This window comes from Scyliorhinus torazame, chromosome 8, assembly GCF_047496885.1.
Source record: "Scyliorhinus torazame isolate Kashiwa2021f chromosome 8, sScyTor2.1, whole genome shotgun sequence".
In the NCBI taxonomy this organism is placed as follows: domain Eukaryota; kingdom Metazoa; phylum Chordata; class Chondrichthyes; order Carcharhiniformes; family Scyliorhinidae; genus Scyliorhinus; species Scyliorhinus torazame.
In genome coordinates, this window is record NC_092714.1 from 245,276,014 (window position 1) to 245,296,908 (window position 20,895).

Sequence of the window (20,895 nt, forward strand, 5' to 3'; positions counted from 1 at the left end):
GCATGATCTGACACTGCAATTGCCGAATATTCCGACACCTTAACCCCAGCCAGCAAAGCCTTCCCCACCATGAAAAAGTCGATCCGCGAATATACCCAATGGACTGCTGAGAAAAACGAGTACTCCCGCTCCCTCGGGTGCAGAAACCCCCAAGGGTTCACCCCTCCCATTTCCACCATCAGCCCAGCTAACGCCTTTGCCCCCCCCCGATGGGACCAGCGAGCGCGGCCGTGACCTGTCCAACCTTGACTCCTGCACCAAGATCCAGTCCCTCCCCCACTATCAGTTCGTGTGTGTCCAAGTCGGGGATGGCTCCAAACACCTTCTTTGCGAATTCCACATCATCCCAATTGGGACTGTATACACTTAACAGCACCACTAACCTCCCCTCCAGCGCCCGTCACAATCACAGATCTACCCCCCTGATCTGCCACCACCTTCTCCATCTGGAAGCGTACTCTTTTGCTGACCATTACCGCTACCCCTCGAGCCCTTCCGTCAAATCCAGAGTGAAACACCTGACTAACCCAGCGCTTTTTCAGTCTCACCTGGTCTTTCACCCTCAAGTGAGTCTCCTGCAGCATTGCTACATCGGCTTTCAAACTTTTAAGATGCGCAAGCACCCTTGACCTCTTGACCGGACCTCCCAACACCCTCACGTTCCACGTGACTATCCTAACTGGGGGTCTCTCACCCCCCCCCCCCTTCTTATCCACCATCATAAAACCACCGGGCCCTGCCCCATGAGCCTGACCCACCCTTATCCATTATTAACATCGAACCCCTTCCCCCCCTTCCAAAACACCCCCCCCACACATTTCCTCTCGATAAAACATCTCTCAGCATCAATTCCTTCCCCCCTCCCTCGCTCGCCTCGTAGGCCCATCAAAACCTGCTAACCAGGCTCCAATGTCCGCAGCCTTCCTCTCACCTCACCTCCGTTCACTAGCCGACTTTAGTTAGCGAGCACGGGTGGCTCCCCCCGCCAAGGTATACCGGTCCCCTCCTACCCAGTCCCAGAGAAAGAAAAAATAAAAACAACAATCAAACCCATACAATTCATTAAAATAAGATATAATCGTCACAACACAGAATGCCAATCAACCCAACCAATAACTTGAACTCTAACAATGTGAACTGAAGTAAATTACAATACACGTCAGTAAAAAGAAATTTGTAGCATTTATACATTTTCCAGCTCCCCAATCACAGTCCACAGTCTCTCTTCCAGCACCGCTCCTCACGTCTGTCCCAAGCCTTCTGCCCTCACGAACGCCTCAGCCGCCTCCACTGTCTCGAAATAAAAGTCTTTGGCAGCATACATCACCCTCAGCTTCGCCGGGTATACCATACCAAATCGCATCCCCTTTTTGTACAGTGCCGCCTTCACTCACTCGAACGCCGCTTGTCTTTTTGCCAACTCCACCGTCAAGTCCTGGTAGATCCGAACTCCAGCACCATCCCACTGCACCTCACACTTCTGCTTCGCCCAGCTTAACACCTTCTCCTTCATGTAGTACTTATGGAAGCAGATAATTACTGCTCTTGGCGGCTCATTAACCTTGGGCTTCGGCCTTAATGACGGATGAGCTCAGTCCAGCTTGTATCGGGAGGAGTTCTCACCCTCCCCCATCAACTCCGCCAAATTCTTAGCGAAGTACTCTGTTGGCCTTGGGCCTTCTGTCCCTTCAGGCAAGCCCACAATTCACAAATTGTGCCGTCTCGAGCGGTTCTCCAAGTCCTCGAGCTTTGCTCGGAGTCCTCTGTTGACCTCCACCACTCTCCGCAGCTCGTCCCCCATCGAGGTGAGCTGGTCGCTGTGCAGCGACACGGCCTCCTCCACTTCCTTCACCTTCTTGCCCTGCTCTTTCACCTCGGCCGATGTCTGCCACAGCTACCCTCAGCGGGGCGATTGCCTCCTCCACCAATGATTTCAATGCGACTGCCGTCTCTTTCCTCAAAGCCTCCATATGCCTCACAAACTGCTTTTCCAGCTCCACCGCCATCACCTCGGTCATATTTTCCACCATAAGTACTGCGGCCCCACCATGCGGTCTGGCATCCGCCATCTTGACAATGCTTTTGCTGGCCTTCTCATTCAATGGCAAACCCGGGATTTCTTCCTTCTTCCCAGCTGCTTTTCGCATCCTCTAACTACTTATTATTTTTTCTTTCTTTCTTCTATATATATGTTATTTTCAAAACTTTTTTCCAAAAATTCCAAAATCAATAAATCTCTTCTCCCGGAGACCGGACTTCAAACTCCTCAAAGATCCATTTTCAATGGGAGCCACTCAATGTGCTCTAGTCCCCCTCTACATCGCGCTCTGGACTCGGGCCTGCAACCTCGATTGCCTCGCCTCGTGTCAAGCTCCGCCCATGCATCCGACCTCTGGATCGATGCCTCCCGCTCCGGCCGCCGGACACTCTCGCGGGGCTCCTCACTGGCTCCAAACCGGACCGACCCGACGCCCGGCCCTGGAGCCTCTTCTCGACGCAGCCACTCCGCTCGCGAACGCCACCGGAAGCCCCCAAAAAAGTCTATTTTAGTCAGTCCTCAGCTAAATAAGTCCGCAGCCCACTGCAAAGAGGAAAATGAACATTGTGAAATGGCGTAAACTACAGTAAAAGTGAACACTATTTACACCCCATGAATAGCCTAGAAAAAGTCTAAAACTTATTTTTCTCTCAACTCCTCTTGATTTGTCTCGTTGAGCCCTGATAATCTTTTGTCGAAAGGGCTACTTGCCCTTCATGTGTGAGCCAAACAACAGTGCTTGTTTGCAGGCACTTTGACTTGTGTTTTACAGTTGAGTCTGGATCTGACATTCGCATGTAAAATTTTCAAGTTTGGGGTCGCAGTCTTGATTAAGAGAAGGAATTTGGGCTGATACTTAGCTTTAAACCGAGGATAAATGTATTGCTTCAATCACCACCGCGCTGCAATGAGCTAACGTGACGCAGAATCTCTACCATTTGGCCTACCATATCTGTGCTGGCTCGCCGCATGAGCATCGTGACACATCACAGTTCAAAGTAAGAATTTCCTGATCCTGTGTTGCACTTACTTGTGAAAACATTGTGAGCCATACAGATCAGGAAAATCCTTGTTGAGGGACATGCGTACCATTGCTGTTAGGGGACTGCTGCAGGCCCCTCACATTATCAAACAGATAAAATATAGGTGGCAGAGTAACAAACGTTTGCTCCCTTCCCTTCAATCTGTTTTTAAAGGTTCTGAGAGGTTTTACCCTTAAGATTCCTGCAGGTAAGAATTACCTCTTACAGGAATTGAACCTCCAAAGTTGGCGTCCCTCCGCATCGCGAACCAGTCGTCCAGCTGATTGAGCTAACTGACCCTCATTTGGACGGGCAACCAAAAGTTTGGTCAAAGAGGTAGCTTTTGAGCAGAGAGGCGAAAGAAGAGTGGAGGTAAGAAGGCAGAGAGAGATTTAGGAATTACAGATCTTAAGAGTCTAGAGTCAAATTGGCACAGCTGGGAGCAGCGGAGATGTGATAACCAGGGACGCACGGGACATGAGAACTGGAGAAGAGCAGAGATCTTTTATCTCCACCACCCATACAACCCAATTTTGGATGAGCTCAAACTTAAGAAGAATGTAAAGTGGGAGAGCATTGGGATGGTAAAAAACCCTGATTTGTAATATTAAGTCAGAATATAATAATTTTAATATTGGGCTTAGTGCAAGTTTTACAATACACAACCACCGGTGACTAATTTTATGATGCCTTCACCACAAGTAAATAAATACACAATACCAAAGAGTATCACATTTTCACAAGTAAATGCAAACTGCCAGTGAGGAACCTCTAATACTTTGTGGTGTGTCCTTTGTTTATAAACAGGTGCATACATCTATTAATGGAAGCCCCAAGCGACAGACCCTGCATTGCCCTTAGTAATACTGTACACTTTGGAGTAGTGCTATTATACTTGCGCTTATCACGTGTAATGCAATATGATAACTATCTTAACAGTCCACAATATTGGTCTGGCATGGTGGCACAGTGGTTAGCACTGCTGCCTACGGCACTGAGGACCCAGGTTCGATCCCGGCCCTGGGTCACCATCCGTGTGGAGTTTGCACATTCTCCCTGTGTCTGCGTGGGTCTCACCCCTGTCATAATATACACCAGTATATCATGGTGCAGATACACACACACTGATGGACACACAGCAAGACCAATCAACACAGACAACACCGCAGCTGATCACCAGTCAGAGCACACTCACTATAAAGACAGGGGGCATCAGAGTTCCCGCTCATTCGGGATGCAGCCTCCTACAAGGTCAGAGCTTACAGCTTACAGCACAGATCCTCACCATGTGCTGAGTGCATAGACTGGTTTGGACAGGCATAGGTCTTTAGTTTAATCTAACATCATGTTAACCCACAGTGAAAATATGTTCAACAGTTTCGAACTTAATAAAATAGTGTTGCACTATTTTAAGTGTTGGTGGCCTGTATGTGTTCCACGGATCCAGAGCACCCAACACATCAACCCCCACAACCCAAAGATGTGCACGGTAGGTGGATAGGCCACGCTAAAATTGTCCCATAATTGGAAAAAAATGAATTGGGTACTCTAAATTTATTATTTTTTAAATCCACAATATGTATGGAAGTAAAGGGATCATGATTCCACTTGTCTAAAGAGTTCGAGTTCTTCCGGAATGTGATATCCCAACTGCTGGAAATAAACTGTCCTGCAACCTTTCGCTGACAGATTTTTTTAAAAACTTGAGCTATGAAACTGGTGTTCGCTCATGTTCAATAAGACGTGAAAAGGTGTCCAGTCTGCAGATTCTGTGTTCACAGTGAAAAAGGCTTGCCTGTAGAAAAACAGAAATCAGCTTGAACCCAAGAACAGTGTTTACAGTGAGTCACCTGCTCCCAAAGAGAATGCATTTTCACAATGTGAAAGCCATATATACAATGAGGCATGGTTTACCTCAGCAGTGTTGTTTTATACCAAAAGCAATGTGGTAACCTAGACTGAGTGGGGTAGAAGCTGGACCTTGTTTTGCCCATCTTACAAACAATTGTATCAAGTTAGGCATTTGACAGAAATCTTGAGAGTGGAGCTCGTCTTTTCAAAAATAAATTTAGAGTACCCAATTATTTTTTTCCAATTAAGGGGCAATTTAGCATGTTCAATCCACTTACCTTGCACATCGTTGGGTTGTGGGGGCGAAACCCACGCAAACCAGGGGAGAATGTGCAAACTGCACACGGACAGTGACCCAGAGCTGGGATCGAACCTGGGACCTCGGCGCCGTGAGACTGCAGTGCTACCGCTGCGCCACCGTGCTGCCCCGAGCTCGTCTTTAACTCTTTGTTCACAGTGACAAATTTAACAAAGCCGACCCCAACTAAACGTCGGACAAAAATGCTTAATTTTGCCGCAATAATAATAATAACAACCTTTATTATTGCCACAGGTAGGCTTACATTAACACTGCAATGAAGTTACTGTGAAAACCTCCTAGTTGTCACACTCCAGCTTTGTTCAAGTACACAGATGGAGAATTCAGAATGTCCAATTCACCTAACAAGCACATCTTTCGGGACTTGTGGGAGGAACCAGAGCACCCAGAGGAAACCCATGCAGACACAAGGAGACCGTGCAGACTCCGCATAGATAGTGACCCAAGCAGGAATCGAACCCGGGACCCTGGTGCTGTGAAGCACCAGTGCTGACCACTATGCTACCATGCCACCCAAACATTCAACCCTGAAGATGAAGAAACTAGAATTTCAGAATAGCAAGCATGTGAATTTTCCATGTGATGTCCACTTGTGAAGGACTCTCAGGAGTACAATTATAGAGTTGTCTGGAGAGAGAGAGCGAGTGCAAGAGTTGCAAACTTTATAATGCTAGGATAAAGTAGCGGTGGTTACAGATCTGCTGTTATTCTTGGGATAATTTGAGGTTGTGATATCATACATGGAACGTGTTGACACAATAGCTAATTAGGATTCTAGGAGCCTAATTTTGGTATTTATGTTGTTAAATCACTTTCGGTAGTCTGGATGCCATGCTCCTGAAAGGTAAATTTGAATAACAATAAGAAAAAAGCTCAACAGTTCATTGGTACCAGTGGTAAGTGCTCTTTAACTTGTAGAAGTAGAGAAGTTCATTGTGTAGAATCAGGAACAAGGAAGCAGAGGCTGTTTTTATAAATTCAGAGAAAGACAAACCAAGCTAGCATGTCCCATGTGCAATTGAGGGGAATCTGAAGCTGATTACCAAGAAAAATACCTCTGTTGACAAAGTTTGTTTTTGTACTATATAATAGCCTCACGTGTTAGCATAAAAGCCAAATAAAGCTTAAAACCAATTCATCCAAACAGCAATTTTGATTTAAAGTGCTTTTCATGTGGCAAAATATTCAAGATGCTTCACAATTGGGGTCAGACCTGCGCAGTAGTAAGGGGGACTGGGAAAGTGCTGAATAAAGTGATAGGTTTACTTTTTCCGATGGGGAGAGATGTTACAAAGCAGGTGGGTGGGGATATAGAAGGAAGCTCCAGAGTGTCAGGGCAAGATAGTGGGGGGGAGGGAGGAAGAGGATATCTGCAGGGTGGGGAAAGAGGGAGAAAAGAAAGAATGCTCAGTAAATGACAGCAGGCGATGCGGACTTTAACACATGCCGGATGGAGGTTGAGAGATAGGGATAAGACGTGAAGTTGCAGGTGCATTGAAGATTAATATTTTTGCACAGACACAGTGGGGGAGCCAATGGAACACAACAAGGCTGGGGAAGAGTGCAGTCCGGGATATTGTATAAGTTGCGATAAAGTTTGTGGAGTTCTGGGGAAATTGAAATTCATGTGAAGTAGAGCCAGGAAATGTTGTGAGTAATATTTTATGAAAGCGGAATATATCTGCTTCATATTCAGTGTGATCCAACAATTTCTACTCTCACCTCACGGATTGCCACAGCTGCACAATTGGATTCTCTGTCAAGTCTGTTCTAACAATAACACCTTCCATATCACTCTTCCCAATAGTATTGAGGATTTCCCTTCATTGTGGTCAACAGGGTCTTTGACTGTGTCTGTTCCATTTCCTGCATTCCTGCTCCCTCTCTTTTCCCACCCTCCCAGAGTCACAATAGGATCTCCCTTTTTCTCAGCTTCCACCCCAATATCCCCTGCCATTTCCAGCATGCTCCCAACACCAAACACCTCTACCTTTCTCCTTCCATTTCAGCTCTCCGAAGGGACCATCCCCTCCACGACACCGTGCTCCACTCTTCAAATCATTGCCGACAACCGCTCATCACCACACTTTTCTGCGCAGGCGTAGGAGATGCAACTTGTGTCTTTGTGCTCCTCCCATTTGACCAGGTCCTGGGCTCCAAGCACCCTTTCCACAAAATAAAATTGTGGTTGTGAATTTGCAAGATGTTTGCTTCTTATGTGTAACTCAAAATAAATATAAAAATGTAAAAAGATTGGCTCCGGTTCTATCCTCCAACAATTGACTCATCATTTTACTTCTTCTGTTCACTCCAACTGTGATCTCAGTCTCCTACGCTGTTATATTGAGACATACAGTGCAGAAGAGGCCCTTTGGCCCATCGAGTCTGCACCAACAAAACTACACCAAATCTACACTAATCCCACTTTCTAGCACTTGGCCCATAGCCTTGAATATTATGACATTTCAAGTGCTCATCCATGTACTTTTTAAAGGTTGTGAGGATTCCTGCCTCTATTACCCTCCCAGGCAATGCATTCCAGACTCCCAACACCAGCAAGGCAATACATTCCAGACTCCCAACACCTTCTGGGTGAAATGTTTTTTCCTCAAATCCTCTCTAAACCTCCTGCCCCGAACTTAAAATTATGCCCCTTGCTATTGAGTCTTCAACAAAGGAACAGCACATGATCTTTCAATTAGACACTCTACAACTTACCAGACCTAACCTCCACTGTTTTTGGACAGCAGGAGTTGCAATGGTATCTGCTGTCCCATCTGGCCCTCCTCTAGATCCATCTATTGTTTCCTTACTTGTTCTATTATCATTTCCTTTTGCCTTGCACCATTATCCCTTCTGTCATTTAATCCCCTCATGCCTTCCACTCAACACAGAATTCCCCTTTTGTTCTCTCCCTTCACCCACATTTCTCCTGCCTCTGTAGTTGCTCAAAACTATTACATTTCCAACTTTTCTCAGTTCTGGCAAAAGGTAATTGACCGGAAACATTAACTGTTTACTCTCCACACATGCTGCCTGACCTGCTGAGTACTTCCAGCAATTTCGTTATGTCCACATTATATTCTTTGCTCGGCAAGTTTAGCAGAAACTTAAAGCCATTTAGAATAGCAAAAGGATAAAACATCTGAATGCTATTTATTTCGGAAAATGTACATGCGACTAGATGATTTTCTGGGCATGTACAGATTGCAGCTAACATTGTGCGAATTCCTGCTGTGAACACCAATGCTAAAAGGAGTAGCAGATGATGAAACAAACCCTATGTGAGAGAAGGTAGGAGACTATAAATAGGGCAATAGTGTTAAAAGTATACAGAATCAATAATACCAGCAGCTAATGAAAATGGAAGCTTCAAAAAAAAGCATGATTGAAAAGCTCCTTTGTGAGACAGGTTGCAACGTAAGTCTGGAAGGCGAAAGAAGCTGGAGCTCAGGCGGGGAAGACTGATATCAGACAGAGCGAACTGAAGAGGCCAAATAGACAGAGTCTTTATTCACATTTTAATTGTGTTCCTTCACATTGCTGTAAAGACAACAGGCTGGTTTCAATTGCCCCTCCCCCGCCGACCTGTCAAGGCGAGCACTTCCAGCATAGAGGCCCCTTTTCCTCAAACAAAGTTTAGAAACTAACACATAAATTATGTTTTAAAAAAACATTTCAAACCTCACTGATGGCTCAAGAGGATTGTCCAATGAGTATCTGAGCGCACAGACCAGGAATGTTTCTTTTTTTTTAACCCTTAATCTTTATGGTGTTTGCTGATCTCGGATTGGGTGATCCAGTTTGCTTCAGTGTTCATGATGGGTTTAAGCCTTTGGAAATCCCAAAATGTGCGCGTGCTTGTGTGAACAGCAGGTCGCCAGAGGATCAGATTTGGTTGTGGCGCCCCCATGGTCCTATCATTTGCCAACAATCACGGAGTTTCACAGAAGACCAAGAATGGACAATTTAGCGTGATATCAGAGGGCAAGCTCTTGCTCATATCCTGACATGGAATCAATCGTCAGCAGGGAAAAGTGATGACCAAAAAAAAAAAGTTTTAGTCTGTTGGGGGGGGGTGAGGGGCAATACTTTCTGAAGGAAGTATTGCTCTGATCCATGTTTATTTTGCAGTGGAAAACATTACTTTGGTTTAAATGTTCCCTTTTCCCCAGATATGTTATTGTCCTGTTTATAATCTAGTCTGACATTCATTCAAGGGCAATGTGTATCAAACTAAAAATTGCCTCAACTAGAGGCAGACTCAAATTACCCCAGAAGCAGGAGGACGCCTTTTGGCCCCTTGAACTTGCTTCACCTTTCAAGCACCTTCTATCTCAGCTATACCTTCCCACAATAGCCTTAGATTCCATTGGTATCCAAAAATCTGTTGATCTTTGACTTGAATATACCCAACAACTGAGTATCTACAGCCCACTCCTGCATAAAATTCCAAAGGTCCTTTTCTTCTTATCTCCGGAATAAATGGCCAACCTTTTATTCTAAGACTGTAACTCTTAATTCCCCATTCAGGGGTATTACCCCTCTACTCTGCCAAGCCCCTTTAAGAATTTATATATTTCAATGCTATCACTTCTTACTTTCCTAAACTCAAGGGATTATAGGCCTAGTTTTACTCAATCTCTCTTCACAGGACAATCCCCTCATCCCAGGAATCAGTCTAGTGAACATTCATTGCATTTCCTCTGAGGCAAGCATATCCTACCTTTGGGAAGGAGACCAAAACTGTAAATAGTACTCCAGGTTGTGACTTCACCAAGATTCCATATAATTGAAGCAAGTACAGAATATAAAAGGCCAAAAAAACAAGTTTATACTGTATGAGATGAGAGACTGCTGAATGGTTGGCAAGTGGACTCTGATTGGTAGCGCCATAAAGAATGCACCAGTTAATGATGATTAACAGTTGACTGCCAAGATTTGGTTGAAATTGAAACCTGATTGGTCAAGGCATTGCCCTGAGGAATGAGGCAGCAAATGGCTGTCACTTGTTTTGTTTAGTTGAAACAGGTGCAATGTGTATACGCGATCTTTCTGTCTGCAGTGGCTTGTCAATCAAGCAGCACTCTCTTCTCATACAGCATAAATTGTTGTTTCCCCCTTATATTGGTGCTCTTGCAAGTGTCCTGATGACTGCAAGACAAAAAGCTTCGACATGTCTCACAATACCTTTTCACTCTTAAATTCCAGTCTCTTTTAATAACGACTTACTTAAATACCATTTGCTTTCCTAATTGCTTGCTGCACTTGTATGTTAACTTTCTCTGCTTTGTGTACAAGTGCCAGACCCCTTCAAATGCTGAATACCAACATTTCTGATTCTGTCGCCATTTCTCCACATTATAGTCCTATGCCATGTTCGTGCCCTTCAAATAATGAAATTTTAAAGAATTTACTGTAAATGTGGATGTTAAACAGATGTCGTGGCAGTGCTGCACTTGTTAAGCACTGCAATAAAGCATTATTTTGGATTAAAGTTCAGAAGCATGTCGGTGGAGGCACATTTTCCTGTCTGTAGTCAGCTACACTCCTTCACTGTAAAACAAAGGCCAACTTTGCCATTCCATCTGGACTAAAGTGGGAACACTGAGGGTTAAGGCACTTTAACAGAAGTGCAGCCAAACACAGGTGGGCGGGTCTTTCTCTGTCAGTTGTACTCCGTTGTGTAAACAAGCCTGCATTCCAGGAAATGTCATAAATCCACTTAAATATGGGTCTTTGATTCTGTCGTTAGGTTTAGGCTGCCTCCTGAAATAAAGTGAGCGCAGGGAGCCAGTCCCACATATTTGCTGTCTGAGCTCCTGCATGAGCACTGGGGCCTAAGGCGCTGACAACAACCAGCTCCCATGTGAAATGTTAAAGGGGGAGAGTAGAGTGCCTCTAGGATCCAGTTTCAGGAGAACGATGGAATCATTGTCCAGAAACAGAGTCCGAGGAACTGCTGTTTAAGTACAAAAGCACTTTTAACACTTAAAGGGACATTGTCATCAACATTCTGTGATCAGACAAGGGCAAGAACCAAAGACTTGTCTGTCTTTGTTGTCAAAGCTATATCATATGCAAGTGACAGGGTGATGCAGTTCAGCAGTTTCTGTTTTTGCACCTTGTATTTATAAGCAAATCGAAAAGGTTTGCCAAACACAGTCCACTGAAGCTGGTTCACAAAGGATAAAGGGAAAGGGACAATGCATTTTCGATTTTGCTGTAATGTATGGATTCAAGGTTATGCTTTGTCAAATGAAGCTGCAGAAACAAAAATGTTTGTTCACTGTGTTTAACCCTAGCCGCACTATTGGCTCAGATGGTCATTAGAAACTCAATGTGCCAAAATGGTGAGATTGGTGAATCGGTGAAATCCTCTCATCTTTTATATTTTACAGTTTAAAACAAACACATAATTTCTAAAATAAATACATTGTCAGGGCCAGATTTATGATATGCCAGCCCTCGTGTCTGTCAAAAGAATAAGATTTCCGCAGCGCGCCAACGCTAAGGATCTGGGGCCAGTGGAGACGGCACAGGGGTGCAATGGGAGCCTCGGTGTGGTCCCCGATCAGGGGTAACCACCGGTTTGTCCCGGGGAAGATGGACGGAGGGTTTCAGAGCTGGCATCGGGCGGGGATTAGAAGAATGGGGTCCTGTTCATTGACGGGACGTTTGCGAGCCTAGGGGCACTGGGGGAGAAGTTCGAGATACCCCCAGGAAATGCCTTTAGATATATGCAGGTGAGGGCGTTTGTGAGGCGACAGGTGAGGGAATTCCCGTTGCTCCCGGCACAAGAAATTCAAGACAGGGTGATCTCGGGTGTATGGGTCAGGGAGGGAAAGGTGTCGGCAATACACCAGGAGATGAAAGAAGAGGGGGAAGCGCTGGTAGAGGAGCTAAAGGGTAAATGGGAGGAGGAGCTGGGGGAGGAGATTGAGGAAGGTCTGTGGGCTGATGCCCTAGGTAGGGTTAATTCCTCCTCCTCCTGTGCCAGGCTCAGCCTGATACAATTTAAGGTGGTTCACAGAGCGCACTTGACGGGGTCGAGGTTGAGTTGGTTCTTTGGGGTGGAAGACAGATGTGGAAGGTGCTCAGGGAGCCCGGGGAACCATGTCCATATGTTTTGGTCATGCCCGGCGCTGGAGGGGTTCTGGAGAGGAGTGGCGGGAGCAATATCTCAGGTGGTGAAAGTCCGGGTCAAGTGAAGCTGGGGGCTAGCAATATTTGGAGTAGTGGACGAGCCGGGAGTGCAGGAGGCGAAAGAGGCCGGCATTCTGGCCTTTGCGTCCCTAGTAGCCCGGCGAAGGATCTTGCTAATGTGGAAGGAGGCGAAGCCCCCCAGCGTGGAGGCCTGGATAAACGACATGGCTGGGTTCATAAAGCTGGAGAGGATTAAGTTCGCCTTGAGAGGGTCTGCGCAGGGGTTCTACAGGCGGTGGCAACCGTTCCTAGACTATCTTGCGGAGCGTTAGAGGAAGGTCGGTCAGCAGCAGCAGCAACCTGGGGGGGGGGGGGGGGGGGCATCCTGGGAGGGGGGGGGGGAACGGGGGACTGCCTGGGAGGGTGGATGAGCAAGAGATAATATGAAGGGTTGGGGAAACTGGCACGTGCGGGAGAGAGCCAGTGTATAAAGCTATGTAAATATATCATTTCACCATGTATATATCTTGCTCTGTGCGATTTCTTGTTACGGGGGGGGGGTTATTGTTTGTAAGGGAGAAAAATTGTGTTAAAAAACTTTAATAAATATATATATTTTTAAAAAGATTTCCGCAGCCAGTCCAGTAACTTCCTGCACTGGCTTCACACAGCTGTGAAGGGTTTCATCCGAAATAGAATCTGTACCAAATTACTTCAGAATATCATTGAAGAGAATTTCTCATGTTAATCTGTTCTAAAGGGAGGCACAGTTCAATCACGGTGAATCTCCGGAGTCAGACTAACATTACAAATTATTCTCCCACTCTCACATTTAATCGGATACTAAACCACTGGGGCTTGGAGCTGGTTGAGTGAAGCACTTGGCCTTACCGGAGATGGTTCGAGAACATGGAGTCCCTATTGAGAGCGAAGTCACTTCACATCACATCAGGATGACCTGCAGTTAATGCGATCTCCTGGCCAGGCTGAGCTGTACACTGAAATTGCCTGGTGGCATTCATCCGCCAAGGGAGATTAAATATCCACCACATGGTGGTGACGTTCTGTAAAAATTGATGAAAACAGTCATACTGGATATTTGATAGCAACCTGACATGGAATTTCTGCTATCGACAAAGTCAAACAGGAGGCAACTTTTAACCTAAAGTATTGTCAATATAAACAACTAGAACATTCCTTTTACCTGTTAGTTCCGTCAGCTATTCAACCTAACGTGGTTAGGAGTTTTCTACAGGCCCCCAATTAGTAATAGAGACGTGGAGGAAGAAATTGCAAAACAGATTATGGATAGGTATGGAGGTCTCAGGGTAGTTGTCATGGGTGACTTTAACTTTCCAAATATTGATTGGAACCTCTATAGGTCGAACAGTTCGGATGGGGCAGTTTTTGTACAGTGTGTGCAGGAGGGTTTTCCTGACACAATATGTGGATAGGCCGACAAGAGAGGGGGCCACATTGGATTTGGTACTGGGTAATGAACCGGGCCAGTGTTAGATTTGTTTGTGGGAGAGCACTTTGGAGATAGTGATCACAATTCGGTGCCTTTCACTATTGCAATGGAGAGGGATAGGGCCATACGGCAGGGCAAGGTTTATAATTGGGGAAGAGGTAATTATAATGTGATTAGGCAAGAATTAGGGAGCATAAGATGGGAACAGAAACTGTCAGGGAAAGGCACAAATGAAAATTGGAGCTTGTTCAAGGAACAAATACTGCGTGTCCTTCATAAGTATGTCCCTGTCAGGCAGGGAGGAAATGGCCGTGTGAGGGAACCATGGTTCACAAAAGAGGTTGAATGTCTTGTCAAGAGGAAAAAGGAAGAGTATGTAAGGATGAGAAAACAAGGTTCAGTTGGGTCACTTGAGGGTTACAAGGTAGCAAGGAATGAGCTAAAAAAGGGCTTAGGAGAGCTAGGAGGGGGCATGAGAAGTCCTTGGCGGGTCGGATCAAGGAAAACCCCAAGGCTTTTTACTCTTATGTGAGAAATAAAAGAATGATCAGGGTGAGGTTAGGGCTGGTCAAGGACAGTAGCGGGAACTTGTGCATGGAGTCAGAAGAAATAGGAGAGGCGTTGAATGAATACTTTTCTTCAGTGTTCACCAAGGAGAGGGTCCATGTTTTTGAGGATGAGAGTGTGATACAGGCGGGTAGGCTGGAGGAGGTAGATGTTCTTAGGAAGGATGTATTAGCAATTTTGAAAAACCTTAGGGTCGACAAGTCCCGTGGGCCAGATGGGAATAACCAAGGATTCTTTGGGAGGTAAGTGATGAGATTGCAGAGCCTTTGGCTTTGATCTTTGGGTCCTCACTGTCCACGGGGATAGCACCAGAGGATGGGAGAGTGGCGAATGTTGTTCCTCTGTTCAAGAAAGGGAACAGGAAAGACCCTGGTAATTATAGGCCAGTTAGTCTTTCTTCGGTGGTCAGTAAGTTAATGGAAAAGGTCCTGAAGGATAGGATTTATGACCATTTGGAAAGATGCAGCTTAATCCGGGACAGTCAACACGGATTCGTGAAGGGTAAGTCTTGCCTCACAAATTTGATTGAATTCTTTGAGGAGGTAACTAAGTGTGTAGATGAAGGTAGAGCAGTTGATATCGTATACATGGATTTTAGTAAGGCATTTGATAAGGTTCCCCATGGTCGGCTTATGAAGAAAGTAAGGAGGTGTGGGATAGAGGGAAATCTGGCCAATTGGATAAGTAACTGGCTATCACATAGAAGACAGAGGGAGGTGGTGGATGGAAAATTTTCAGATTGGAGACCAGTTACCAGCGGTGTACCACAGGGATCAGCGCTGGGTCCTCTGCTATTTGTGATTTTTATCAATGACTTAGAGGAGGGAGCTGAAGGGTGGGTCAGTAAATTTGCCGATGACACCAAGATTGGTGGAGTAGTGGATGAGGTGGAGGGCTGATGTAGGCTGCAAAGAGACATTGATAGGATGCAGAGCTGGGCCGAAAAATGGCAGATGGAGTTTAACCCTGATAAATGCGAGGTGATTCATTTTGGTAGAAAAAATTTGAATGCGGATTACAGGGTCAACGGCAGGGTTCTGAGGAATGTGGCGGAACAGAGAGATCTTGGGGTTCATGTCCACAGATCTCTGAAGGTTGCCACTCAAGTGGATAGAGCCATGAAGAAGGCCGAAAGTGTGTTAGCGTTTATTAACAGGGGGCTTGAGTTTAAGAGCCGTGGGGTTATGCTGCAACTGTACATGCCCCTGGTGAGACCACATTTGGAGTATTGTGTGCAGTTCTGGTCACCTCACTATAGGAAGGATGTGGAAGCATTGGAAAGAGTGCAAAGGAGATTTACCAGGATGCTGCCTGGTTTGCAGGATAGGTCTTATGAGGAAAGGTTGAGGGAGCTAGGGCTTTTCTCTTTGGAGCGGAGGAGGATAAGAGGTGACTTAATAGAGGTTTATAAGATGATGAGGGGGATAGATAGAGTGGATGTTCAGAGACTATTTCCTAGGGTGGATGTAGTTGTTACAAGGGGGCATAACTATAAGGTTCAGGGTGGGAGATATAGGAGGAATGTCCGAGATAGGTTCTTTACTCAGAGAGTGGTTAGGGTGTGGAATGGACTGCCTGCTGTGATAGTGGAGTCAGACACTTTAGGAGCTTCCAAGCGGTTATTGGATAGGCACATGGAGCACACCAGAATGACAGGGAGTGGGATAGCTTGATCTTGGTTTCGGACAATGCTCGGCACAACATCGAGGACCGAAGGGCCTGTTCTGTGCTGTAATGTTCTATGTTCTAACCTCTGGGATGCCACAGCTAAACCTGATCCTGTTCGATGGCGGCATGTTGCGCAGCGGTTAGCACTGGGACTGCGGCACTGAGGACACGGGTTCGAATCCCGGCTCTGGGTCACTGTCCGTGTGAAGTTTTACAACACCAGGTTAAAGCCCAACAGGTTTGTTTCGATGTCACTAGCTTTCGGAGCGCTGCTCCTTCCTCAGGTGAATGAAGAGGTATGTTCCAGAAACATATATAGACAGATTCAAAGATGCCAGACAATGCTTGGAATGCGAGCATTAGCAGGTGATTAAATCTTTACAGATCCAGAGATGGGGTAACCCCAGGTTAAAAAGGTGTGAATTGTATCAAGCCAGGACAGTTGGTAGGATTTTGCAGGTCAGATGGTGGGGGATGAATGTAATGCGCCATCCCCCACCATCTGGCCTGCAAAATCCTACCAACTGTCCTGGCTTGATACAATTCACACCTCTTTAACCTGGGGTTACCCCATCTCTGGATCTGTAAAGATTTAATCACCTGCTACTGGTCGCATTCCAAGCATTGTTTGGCATCTTTGAATTTGTCTATATATGTGTTTCTGGAACAGACCTCTTCATTCACCTGAGGAAGGAGCAGCGCTCCGAAAGCTAGTGACATCGAAACAAACCTGTTGGACTTTAACCTGGTGTTGTAAGACTTCGTACTGTGCTCACCCCAGTCCAACGCCGGCATCTCCACATCGTGTGGAGTTTGCACATTCTCCCCATGTCTGCGTGGGTTTAACCCCAGAACCCAAAGATGTGCAAATTAGGTGGATTGGCCACACTAAATTGCCCCTAAATTTATTTTTTAAAACTGATCCTGTTCTTACCTGATGTTGACATGTGCCAGACATTAATTAGAAATGGGAACCCTTTCTGATTTCCACCTTCTTTTTACTTATAAATTTTAATTAAGGGGCAATTTAGCATGGCAAATCAACCTAGCCTGCACATCTTTTGGGTTGTGGGGGTGAAACACAGGGAGAATGTGCAAACTCCACATGGACAGTGACCCAGAGCCGGGATCGAACCTGGGACCTCGGCGCCGTGAGGCCACAGTGCTAACCCACTGCGCAACCGTGCTGCCCGATTTCCACCTTCTTAATACAGGCCTAGGTTAGGGTTTCTCAGTTCACAAGTAGCATCCTCATGACTGAGATCAACTAACTCAGCACAGACCAGGCTGACTTTTAAGTTCTTCAACATTGGAAAAATGTGATCGTGGCAGAATGCGGTTGAAGATTACAATACAGAATGTAAGTATTTGTTAAAGATTAGTGAAGAAATGGATCTTGTGATCAATGTGACCTCATGGACAGAAACCTCTAAACCTGTTGCAAAGCAGACTTTGTAGCAATTGAGACTCATGCTCAGTGCAGGTGACAATAAATTGGAATATCACATCATAATGAAACCACCGATCAGCTCCTTCACTCCGTAAGAGCGGTGATTCCTTAAATACAGCTGTTTCCACCTATCACATTTCAAATTCAATCATGGGGGCTTGAAGTCTCATCTATAGAATTAATGTTGGTTTGCTTTGGAAATAATTGCACAGTACGACATTGAGTTTTGTTTATCTTCTGATTCTATAACCTTTCACCTTTGCTAAAGATTTAAAAGTGGGACAGTACAAGATTTGATCCTTTTCTATGTTGAAATACTGTAGTAGTAGTTTAGATTTGCTATGGCCTCATTGCCCTGGTCCAATTTGGATGATACATAATCAGCATATTCTTATTCCTGATCACTTTCCAAGTATTGTTTATCACCCATGTGCTTGGGTGGGGAAGCTCTATGTTTTGTGTTGGGGTGATGGTACCTTTAAAAAAAAATTTAGAGTACCCAATTCATTTTTTCCAATTAAGGGGCAATTTAACGTGGCCAATCCACCAACCCTGTACATCTTTGGGTTGTGGGGGTGAAACCCATGCAAACACAGGGAGAATGTGCAAACTCCACATGGACAGTGACCCAGAGCCGGGATCGAACCTGGGATCTCGGCGCCGTGAGGCAGCAATGCTAACCACTGCACCACCGTGCTGTCCAGTCTTGAACAAACTTAATGACCTAGCCTCTACAGCTCTTTGTGGCAAAGAATTCTACACATTCACTGCCCTCTGAGAGAAGATATTCCTCCTCATCTCTGTATAAATGGGCGACCTCTTATGTTTTGATTATGCCCTCTGGTCCGAGACGCTCCCATAACCTCTGGCATCTACCCTGACACCACGGCAGCCCCTCCTACCCCCACCATCCCTCCACTTTGAGAATCTTATGGCCGGGATACTCCGACCCTGCGCCGCGGTCGGCGAATCCCCAGGGGGGAGGCACGAATCCTGCCCCGCTTCCCTATTCTCCGGCGCCGTGTTTCGGGCGCCGGCGGGATTCCCGCCATGCCGGTCGGGGGCCGTTGACGGCGGCCCCCCTGCCGATTCTCCGGCCCCCGATGGGCCGAGTGGCGGACAGGTTTTGCCCAGTCGTGCCGGCGTGAATTACTCACCTCACACACGGCGGGACCTGGTAGGTAAGTGTGCGGGGGCCGTCCTGGGGGGGAGGGGGGGTCTGGGGGATCCAAACCCGGAGGGGTCCCCCACAGTGGCCTGGCCCGCGATCGGGGCCTACCGATCGTTGGGCGGGTTGGTTCCGTGGGGGCCTTCTTTCCTCCGCGCCAAGCCCCTGTAGGGCTCCGCCATATTGCCCGGGGGCCGGCACGCAGAAGGGAACCACCGCGCATGCGTGGAAACACGCCGCCCATTCCGCACATGCACGGAAATATGGCACCCATTCCATGCATGCGCGAACTCGCACCGGCCCTTCGCCGCCGGCTGAGTTGCGGGAACCACTTCAGCGTCAACCTAGCCCCCTAGAAAGTGGAGAATTCCTCACTTTCGGGGGCCGTTGACGCTGGAGTGGTTGGCGCCGGTTTTCACGCCGGCGTGGGGACATAGCCCCGTTATTGGGGAATCCCGTCCATGATGTCTCAGTAAGGTCGCCTCTCATTCTTCTAAACTCAAATGAGTTCAGGCTCAATCTACTTAACCTCTCCTCATAAGAAGATCCCTCCATACATGGGGGTCAGCCTAGTGGACCTACTTGGAACTGCCTCCAATGACAGTCTTTCTTTCTTTATATATGGGGACCAAAACTGTTCACAGTGTTCCAGCTGTGGTCTAACTAGTCTCTTGTATAGTTTTAGCAGGACTTCCCTATTTTTGTATTCCATTTTCTTTGAAATAAAGGCCAACATTCCATTTGCCTTCCCAATTACGTGTTGAACTTGCATGCTAGCTTTTAGTGATTTATGCACAAAGACCCCCAAATCTCTCTGTGCTACAGTTTTCTGTAGTCTTTCTCCATTTAAATAATATTCAGCTCCTTTATTCTTCCTGCCAAAGTGCAGAACTTCACATTTTTCTACATTGTATTCCATCTGCCAATTTTTTGCCCACGCACCTAATCTGTTCATACCCCTCTGTAGACTCTGTGTTATCCGTAGCCACTTGCCTTCCCACCGGCCTTTCTGTCAGCCGCAAATTTGGCAATAGTGCATTCACTTCCTTTGTCCAAGTCATTCATATATATTGTGAATAATTGTGACCCCTGCGCATATCCCTCTGGCACTCCACTAGTTACGGGTTACCATCCTAAAAATGCCTCTCTTCTCCCAACTCTCTGTTAGCCAATCCTCTATCCATTATTAATATACTACTCCCAACACAATGGGCTCATAATTATTAAGTAACCTTTTGTGTGGTACCTTATCGAACGCTTGTTGGAAATCCAAGTATATTACATCTACTGGTTTCCCTTCATCTACCCTGCTTGTTACCACCTCGAAAAATTCTAATAAATTTGCAGGCATGATTTCCCTTTCATGAAACCATGCTGACTCTGCTTGATTATATTGTGCATTTCTAAATGCTCTGCTTTAAATCTTTTATAATAGACTCTAACATTTTCCCAAAGACATAAGTTAAGCTAACTGGCCTATAGTTACTTGTGTTTTGTCTCCCTCCTTTTTTTGAATAAAGGTGCGACATTGGCAGTTTTCCAATCCTCTGGAACTTTTTCAGAATTTGAGGACACTTGGACCAGTGCATCCACTAACTCTGTAGCTACTTCCTTTAATATTCTGGGATGCAACCCATCAGGTCCAGGGGACTTATTGGCCTTCAGCTCCATTAGTTTCCCTGGTAATTTTCTCTAGTGAATGTTATTGTATTTATTTCCTCCCCCACTTTCTGCCCCTTGATTATTTATTTTTGAGTGTTATGAGTGTCTTCCACTGTGAAGACTGACACAAAATATTTGTTTAACTCCTCTGCCATTTCCTTGTTCCTCATTATAATTCATCAGTCTCATTCTATAATGGAGCTATGTTCACTTTGATGTCTCTCTTCCTTTTTATATCTTTGAAGAAGCTCTTGCTGTCCATTTTTATATTACTTTCTAGTTTACCCTCAGAGTTTATCTTCTCCCTCTATTTATTTTTTGGTCATCTTTTGTATGTTTTTAAAACTTTCCAAATCCTGTGGTCTACCACTAATCTTTGCCACAGTATATGTTTTTTCTTTTAGTTTAATACTATCCTTCACTTCCTTGGCTAACTATTGTTCTATTATCTCCTTCCTAGAATCTGTATTTTTGTTGTCATAGAATCATAGAATATCTACAGTGCAGAAGGAGGCCATTCAGCCCATCGAGTC